Source organism: Oikopleura dioica, chromosome PAR, assembly GCF_907165135.1.
Source record: "Oikopleura dioica chromosome PAR, OKI2018_I68_1.0, whole genome shotgun sequence".
In the NCBI taxonomy this organism is placed as follows: domain Eukaryota; kingdom Metazoa; phylum Chordata; class Appendicularia; order Copelata; family Oikopleuridae; genus Oikopleura; species Oikopleura dioica.
In genome coordinates this window covers 16,462,846-16,471,935 of record NC_137293.1, presented here as the reverse complement: position 1 = coordinate 16,471,935, position 9,090 = coordinate 16,462,846, and the positions used below count along the sequence as shown (strand labels likewise).

Sequence of the window (9,090 nt, the reverse complement as noted above, 5' to 3'; positions counted from 1 at the left end):
AAAAAAAACAAAATTACAATATTTTAAAATTATCAAGTTATCACTTTTTTTCGTTCAATGGCTGTGTTAAACTTTGTTTAAAACGCATTATCTCTCCAGGTGAAAAACGTAGCAGTTCTGATAAAAAAAATAAGAAGTTAAAAACAAAAAGATTTCGTAGAACGAAAACGTCTTCAATCGTGGAAATCCATTTGCTTGCAGATTCTCGCGGATTCTTGAGTCCGACCAGACGCGGTAACGTTACCGTGGTTATGGCCCTGGTCAATTTTGGGAATGTTCTTGTGGCCAAAATGACGATTTTTCTTAGGGAGGAGTTTCTTTTTCTGCAAGAGTGTTAGTTTTTTCGAAAAAACATGAATTTGAAGATCAAAAGATCAAAACTAAAACATCTCGAGTCAAAAATAGACGCCAAAATGACAGTTGAAGCGTCTGATGTGACTTTTAAGGGGGTAGACAGCGTAAGTCTCAAACAGATTTTATTCAGTAGGTAAAATTTAAGGGTCTCAACTTCGATTTAAGAAGATTAATTCAGAATACTACTTAGTAAAATAATCAATAAATGTCAACTTGAAAATAAGCTTATTCGACCTCTACCCCCTTAATTTTCCAAAAACGGGTGGAGCCCAGTTCCTGAGTACTCGGCAAAATGGTCCAGTTTTCGAGCAACTCTTGCCACTCTCAAAAGTCGCGCCACTTTCAAAGCCGAGAAAAGAGACGTAATTCCTCCATCAGTAGTTCCTGGCTCGTCGTCCTCGCCCGAGATGATATAATTAATGAGATCGTAAGGCAGACTGGGGAAGAATGAGATAAAGCAGCTGCGTAAAATAAACGTCCTTACCAGGAAAGTAAATCCAATGAGAACCAATTTGAGACGTAGTTCATGCGGATGATCTATTTTTAAGAATTAAGGGTTTTCAAGGGAAAAGTTTTCAACGAATAGAAGCATGAAAATTTTTCGAATTTTTAGCCAATGAAAAACCATTCGCAAAATTTTCAGCCAATGAGCAGCCGAATCACCGCCAAGGCGAAAGAATCGGCTAGATTATTGCGTTGGCGCCTTTTCGGCTTCTGATTGGCTGAAAGAGAGAATACAGGAATCTGATTGGCTAGAAATATTTTTGTTGCATAACTTACCTTTGGGTCCATAATAACTTCCCCACTGCTGGAGACAATGGAAGTCATGAAATTAATAACGACATCAGCAATGAAGATAACATCGACCATGCTGTCAATGACGAGCCAGCTCATCTTCTCCCATCTCTGAGCTGCTCCGTGGTGCGCAAGATTATTTATTGATAAATTCTTTGCGTCGATTATCAGTGTATATTCTGGATAATGCGACGCTGACGTGAAATTTTCAAAACTGTCAAACACAAACGCAAAACTCGATTTTCTTTTTTGCGAGAAATCGACTCATTCTTCCAAAAGAACGAGAAATCACCACTTTCCTGCGCCAAATTGATCCTTATGATTAAATGCTACACTGTAAGGAACCATCATTGCGGTGTAAAATGTCTATTTTAGAGGGTCCGCAAACGCGTTGTTTTCAGCGCTCCTTTATTTGGACTAAAAATTTTAGAGCGGCGCTGTTTTGAGTCTGATAGGTTCCATAGAACATGGGAAAAATACTCGCTTATCTTGTCAGAAAATATAATGAAGACAGATTACCAAAATGAGACGCCAGCTCAACGTTGATTGAATTAGGTCTAAGTGGATTCACTTACAAGAACTGCCCCTCGAGAAAAATCTCTAGAAAGAAGGAGAGTTTCCTTTCAAGAGGAGAAGCTTATCTATTTTGGCAGATTTTTGGGGACCCTTTCATGGCAATAAGAGAATGAACCAGCCCCAGATCTGCTTGAACGTTCCATAATGAAGAATAATATAAGCAGGGACGGATTGACTGCTTGTGTCGAGGAGTTTGACATCCGGGCCCGTCTTGCTTTCTCGCTCGGGGATTCGCAACATGTCTTCATTGCACTCTTCTGAAAATAAACGCTTTTTATTTTGAAGCAAATTGTTGAAGCTTTTGAAGGTATTCTGAAATTATACGATATTGATGAATGATCTTATGAATAACTTTTATTTTGACAAGTTAAACTTGCCAGGAAATACTTTGAAGAAACGCCTCATATATTCATCTTATATATATTTTCGCTTGAAAATGGCAAAAGAAGAGACGGAAGACGGTTTGAAAATAAATTGGGATTTGTTCACACAACTTCTCGTGAATCGGTTCCGATTGGCAATAGGTTTTGGCATGGGCAATCTCCATGAGGCTTTGGGCTACCACAAAGTCATGAAAGAGAAAGACTTATGGGAAATTGACATTCACCCTCAAAAATTTTATGAGCAGCTCGAAGAAGGTGAAAATAAAAAGAATAAGCTTCTCAAAAAATGATTGTTGTTTTTAGGGTGGCATGAGGTCTTCGGAAATGAAGGACGGTCAACCCTGGAAAGAATAAAAAATGATCGAGACTTGTATTGGAACAGGATTGCGGCTAAAGATTTATATCAATATAGTTTAAATTCTAGACTTAAAGTATATATAATATACTCAAAATCAATTTGATCTAGCCTGTCGAAGCGATAGGCGTGACGTTAGCAAGCTCCAAATTGATGACGTCGTTAAGTTCTTAGAGACAGCAATTCAACATAATTTTTGTGCCCGAATTCCTCCCGAAGGAAAAGAAATGAGTTGGAATAAGGATGGCGGGCGACTTGATTCAAAAATCATTTAATAAATAAAATTAATCTCATATCAAAGCTACCAGCCTAGTCTATACAGTAAGTCAGCTTTAGTCTATAGATTCTATGGCTAATAGTCTATAGGCTATAGACTATATTGTACAGATTCAATAGTCTATAGAATCCTTCACTTATTTTGAAACAAGCCGTCTGCTATCCTTTAAGCTTGCTCATGATTTCGTGAGCATTGTCTTTGTGGTGCTATTCCGCGCGTCTGCAGACCATAAAGAAGCAAATGACAATGTAAGTGTATTTACTTTTTTAGTCGAAAATGTCAATTTTGGACATGGAGCCTCTTGGGGAGACGGACGGTTCCGGTACCAAATTGGTACCCGGTACCAAAATTGGTACCCGGTACCAGAAATTTGGTACCCGGTACCAAAGTCAAGCATGTTTTCTAACTGATCAAAAAACTAATGTCCGCTCCGCGGCTGAAGTGTGAGGAATCTCCATTTATTGACCGAATATACCTTTTAAAATCAATTTTGGCTCGGTATCCTGACATTTTTGTGAATGACTTTTCCGTATGACCGAAAAAATGATTTGAAAAGTCAGTGGAATACTGTATTCCGAATACACCTTCTGTCTCGTGTGGTTATCTTTATGTTAACTTCTCAATACACGGGGTCGGTAAAACCGACCACGGCGACTTTGTCCCTCAATTTCAATCCGTTTGACCTGATTTTTGCAATGTGCACTTATATGAACAAATCGAACCACTATGCGAAGTTTCATGAAATTTCTCGAGAGGGATGGCGTTTTGCACCAGATTTCTCTCGAGCTCATTATCGAAAAATTGGGAGGTTGTTTTTCCTTGATAATATCGTTAGTGAATAGCTGTCAGCTCAGAGTGTTCAAGCTTTCTTACAGTATAGTTTTGAACTCATAACCTCGACGGTAACATGAATAAGAGGTCAACATAGTCGGCGCTGTTTTTCACACTACGGATTTCGCGCGCCGCGCGGGGCTGAATAATGCTTGGTGGTCGGTTTTCCCGACCCCGTGTTTTGAGCGCTTAGTCGCGCGCCCGTGTATTGAGAAGTTAACTATACTTTTAGTATGCTGGAAGGCGGACATTACATAACAATGACGGTTTCAAGACGCAGAGTCTACGTATGGCAAGAATTCTTGAAATGACCATTCGAGGAAATTTATAAGCAATGTCAAGTTGCCAATTATTTTTCCTCTGAAAAAGAAAAAAAAACTTGAAAATCAACCTTACCATATAGCCGTTTTGTCAGCTGAATAAAAACAAAAAACAAGTGTTCTAGCTTTTCAGAAAAAAAAAACTTGCTCATTCACTGTTCACAAAAATTACCGCTGTTGCTTCGAGTAAATACGAGTCAGGGCAATGATGCAAAAGATAAGAATACACAGACGTGTCAATTTGTGCCGCCGATAAATGCTAGCTAGAAGAGTCGTACCTGGGTTTGTCTGGCGACTTGAGCGAGAAAACATCCCAAATCTGCCAGGACCATCGCGGCGCATTGGCGATTTTAGCTCGGGCTCGTGCAAATGCACCGTGTAGAAAATGATTTCCTCTGTAATTGGTTTGATTGAGCCCTTTCGAAATGAGCCTCTGAGAAAGTTATGCTATAAGGATCTACTCGATCTTTGTAGCAGATGACAGGAAAATTGAAGCAAACTTGCGTTCAGAAAACTAGAATATTTCCATTCAAGAATTTTACTTCCCAAAAAAATTTAAGATAGAACGGAAGAAAAAATCATGTTCTTGTCAAGAGTTGAACCCGCAATCTTCAGATTTAGTATTTTTGGGGTGACTTCAGGAACCAACAAAAAATTCGAAAATTTTTGCTTGGGCGACTACTCGGCTGCTGATTGGCCCATTAGTCAAATCCAGGTTTCTGATTGGTTAAAAATTTCCACGCAAATTTGTCGAAAATGTTTTGTTGGTTCCTGATACCTCCCCTCTTTTTTGCCTAAAATTTTAATTTCCTTTAAAAATAATCTTGATTTTCCTTATGAAACCAGTTCCTTTATGATTTCTTATCGGAATACATTGAATCTGAAACATTCTCGCCGCTCCAGATCGTTTGTAAAAAATAGCATCGACCTAAAAAAACATGATGTTTTACTTACGAAGATCAACAGTAATTTTCCTGTTATCAGTACTGTTTTAGTGGGTAGTTGGAAAAATACAAAAAGTCCGGTAAGACAAACAAAAAATAGCCAATTTACAACTTTCCAGTAAGATAACGTTACAAACAACAATTTTTTCCACGACGTTAGTTCCCTTAGTTATTTTCTCGGCATTCCCGCATTTCCCCCCAAAGCGGGATCGTCTTAATTCCTTACCTGGAATGTTTCTTGCTTTTCCATGCCATTTTCGATCATGGAAATGGCATTATCCGTCTTCGGGCCGGCCATGAATTCCAAACTGATTGACTTGAACAAGACATCCCCGCGCGTGTATCCTGTCGTGTAGGTGAATTTATCCGACGAGTAGACGATCGGTAGGCCCTACCGAGGGATCATTAATCAGGCTTGCGTGGATAATTATTAATCCAAAAGGATTAAGACTACAGCTCAAATTTTAAGGCGAGAGCAAGGTGGTGACGAAATTTTCAAATATTATTCCCAAGGTTATCAATTTTTGGTGACGCTAGAAAAACGTGGTCTTTTCTTCAGAATAACAAGGTATTTCTGGAGCGGTTTTTTTTTTCTACAATCGTTTCTTCTGATAACGAAATTTTCTATCTTTCTCTTCATTGGTTGAAGCTTTTTTTCGACCAATCAGAGGGGAGGTGTCTGGAACCAACAAAAAAATTTCGACAAATTTTGCAAGGAAATTTTCAACCAATCAGAAGCCTGGATTCGGTAAACTAGAAATCAGCAGCCGAGAAGCCGCCCACGCAAAATTTGTCGAAATTTTTTGTCGGTTTCTGGCACCATCCTCAATCAGAGGATTGATGAAAAATTTCGTTATCGCTGACAAAATTCTAGCGAAAAATACTTTCAGATTGATTTCTAAAAGAAACGTTTTTTGTCTCAAATCCTCTCTTTTACGCTCCGCTATTTCTCAAAATTCAACTTATAGCTGTTCTGACGTATTGTCAGCTTGCTTCCCGCCTGAGAAATACTCAAATACACACTCAAATGTCAAAATGTCTTAGGTATGTTAAAAGACGCTAACCTCGAATTTTGTGGTTGTTGCATGACGAGTCAAGCTCGTGTACCTAATTTAATGCTGAGTTTACGCGTGTTTGTTCAACCAAGAAAAAAGCGAGAAAAAATGAATGAACCCTCTCCTGTATCTTCGCATTTGCCAGGAGAAATGAGCCAGCTGAAAATCATTTTTGAACAAAAAAAATTGTCTTATCAGTTTTTTTTTCCTTTCAAAATGCAATTTTAACACGTTTTAAAATGCTCTGATGGTGATTTTCGCAGAAACTGCTAGAAAAAAATGCTTGATTGATTAATATTTGAGTTTTTTAGGCTTCAAATGGAAATGCTTCAAATGATGGAAGATCAATCGCTCAGGGCGATTAAAACTTACGCTGCAGTTTTAAAGTGCTGGAAAATGATTGAATGCACATTCGACCTGATAAGGCTTTTTAGAAGGAAGAAAGGCAAGGGGGAAAATTAACGGGAAGTTACGTTTATTCAATTTTTATAAATTTTTTCAAGGAATTATGCTCTTTTACTCCTGAAATATGAAAAGCTTCATTTCTTATGCTTCAAATGACCGCACTATATCTGTATGCTTTTGTTTCATTTCTGTTCTTATACTTCTCCGCTGAAAAGATCCCTTTTAATATCGAAAATTCAGCAGGTGGAAGAACCTGATCAAGGCCACTTGATTGAGAAAATCTGCGGAAAATTCTTGAATACTTTTCTTCGCTCTATCTACTTCAAATTTTACGCTCTCATCCGACTGAGTACCATGAAGTTTAACTCTTTGGGGAGAAAGCCCCTGGCCCCTCTTTCCCGTATCCCGCACAAATCACTGTCGGGGAAGTCTAGAAAATTTCTTTCACGCTTGCTTTGCGGTTTAGAAGAATCTCGAGATTCTGAAGAACAGAATCTGGAAAGTAAAGGGGTCTGAGCCAATAAGAGAGCCGACGAGGGTTTTTGCCATGACTAGGTGCTCTTGCCGCGAAATTGCGCGCGCTGCACATCGAGCGACTCTCAGGGCCAGGGTCGCTCAGATTCTCTAATCTCCCCTTAGAGCTCAACTCCATGGTATAAAATGCGGATCTGTTGGCGGCTCACTCAAGTTTTCTTAAAATGTAAACGAAATCATAACCCCTGTGCTAGTTAGAGCGCTTGAACCACAAAAACTGAAAAAAATGATTCAACTGAGAATAAAACCACGTCAGCTCAATCAATTCAAACTTCGCCCAAAAGTGTCCTCTCAATGAGACTCTTCTCGCGGCTCAATTTTATGCTCTTTTTCAAGTTGACGATCAAAATTCATCAACTTCGAACTGATCATTGAAAAAACATAATTTTCACCGTGATCCGAAACTGCAAGCATGAATTCCTAGAAAGAAGCAAAGGGACCTCTCGCATGATCTGGAGCAGGTTAATCTCGAATCTTGGAGTTGTAGTTTTCTCAGGGTTGTTTTCAGCTGATGCGTGTTGATGATAGTTGCGCAAGGAAAAGAAGCGTTTTTTCTTGGGAATCAAAAAAAATCAGCGGGTTAACTTAGAAAACCATAGAAAAGATCGAAGAAAAAAATGGGCAATCTTGGGCTCAAATACGATAATTTCATCGTCAATCTTGGAATTGAGATTTTGAAAAAAGTCTCTGTTCTGGGCGCGGCAAGCTTTTTCCGAAACATGAGTCAGAGCCCTAATGAATATCAATGAAAAGCCGCGTCGCGGCTTTTTTAAAGCGAAGCCGCTTCGCCCAAATTTAATAAAAGACTCTAATAGTAATTTCGCGAAGCCGCTTTGCGGCTTCGTTTTTAAAAAAGCCGCTACGCGGCATTTCATTGATGTTCATTAGGGCCCTGACTCAGGTTTCGGACAGAGCTTGCCGAGCCAAGTTTGTCGTATTCTATCGGATTTATTTTTTGGGCGATTATCTTTGGACTAAACCATGTTCTAACCAAGTGTTCGATAAAAGAAAAAATCAACAGCAAATCGGCTTCTGAGTAAAAGCCCTGCACTTTGCATGACTTTTCGCGCGATAAAAAGTAATTCCCTTCTAGTTTTAAATTGCGATAACTTGCTTAGAATAAAATCTGCTGCAGCTGGCAGCCTGGCACGTAGAAAATGCGATGTGATGTAATTGGAGTGAAAATGGATTACCCGTGTTTGACTTTCTGATGATCGCTTCTAGGAAGTTGGATTGCGCGCCGCCCCCTTCCTTATTCTTCCGCATTTCCGAAGCTCAAGATTCCTTTTCCGAGTACACGTTTTAGATTTCGCCAGCTACAAGGGTAGGTCATTTACGAATCTGATTGAAATTTCGTGGGGTGTTCAAAATTGGTAAAGGCGATAAATTGAGGGATAAAAAAGGGATGTACCGATGATGACGTCTAAAAACCTGAGTCAGAATTTTGTGAGCGAAAATGAAAAGTCGCGTAGCGGCTTTTTCTGAAAACGAAGCCGCAAAGCGGCTTCGCAACGTATTCACTCTTATCTATTTAAAAATTTTAAATAGATAATAGCGGCTACAGTTTCAAAAAAAAAAGCCGCTACGCGGCTTTTCATTTTCTCTCTTAAAAACCTGACTCTGGTTATCTACAGAGGTTGCCGATCAAACTTTCGGATACAGGAAACTACCTGTGTAGAAAACCTGAGTCAGGGTGTGAAAGAACTCGAATGATAAGCCGCGTGGCGGCTATTTTTAAAACGAAGCCGCAAAGCTTCGAATACATTTTTTTCAATAGAGATCTTCCCTGAGTCAGGCTTGCTACACAGGTTGCCGACTACAGCCTCGAGACCTCTTTATTTTCTTATCTTACCTCTTTCTAATTCTTTCTGAGAAATTTCATTTACTCTCGCGTTTCCATTGATCTCTAATAATTGTGCGACTCTCTCAAAATACTGTAAATTTCAAGTGACACAGTGGGCTTTCTCTTTTCTCCCTCTTCCCTTCTCACTTTCTTAATTATTCACTTTCTAAAGCTGGGAGGAGAACGTGATTAATTCTCGCTCAGGGAGAAGTTATAGATAATTCAAAATGCTACTCACCTGCGAGAATTTATTGTTTCGCTCAATTATTCCAGCACCACGGCCTTCCCTTCTTTCGTTTCATCTTTTATTCTGAAAAAAAAAAGCCTGCAATAAAATATGCTTTATATCAAAATAAACAACACGTATAATTCTTTGAGGTACTTTTTCTTCTCATAACATGGCTCAATTTAACAGATG

General features: G+C 39.0%; 1 long non-coding RNA gene and 1 pseudogene across 2 annotated transcripts; both read right to left on the bottom strand.

Annotated features, from left to right (window-relative positions):
- Positions 1-598: 598 nt before the first annotated feature.
- On the bottom strand, positions 599-1,519 carry LOC145702135 (voltage-gated delayed rectifier potassium channel KCNH1 pseudogene; annotated as a pseudogene). The gene is made up of 4 exons (XR_014134292.1): positions 1,442-1,519; positions 1,135-1,258; positions 839-891; positions 599-791 (listed from the first exon to the last, which is right to left on the bottom strand). The product of XR_014134292.1 is annotated as a voltage-gated delayed rectifier potassium channel KCNH1 pseudogene (transcript).
- A 4,494-nt stretch (positions 1,520-6,013) lies between these two features.
- LOC145705755 (uncharacterized) lies at positions 6,014-8,788 on the bottom strand. The gene is made up of 3 exons (XR_014134633.1): positions 8,682-8,788; positions 8,023-8,145; positions 6,014-6,049 (listed from the first exon to the last, which is right to left on the bottom strand). It is a non-coding gene; the product is annotated as an uncharacterized LOC145705755 (long non-coding RNA).
- Between the last annotated feature and the right edge of the window lie 302 nt (positions 8,789-9,090).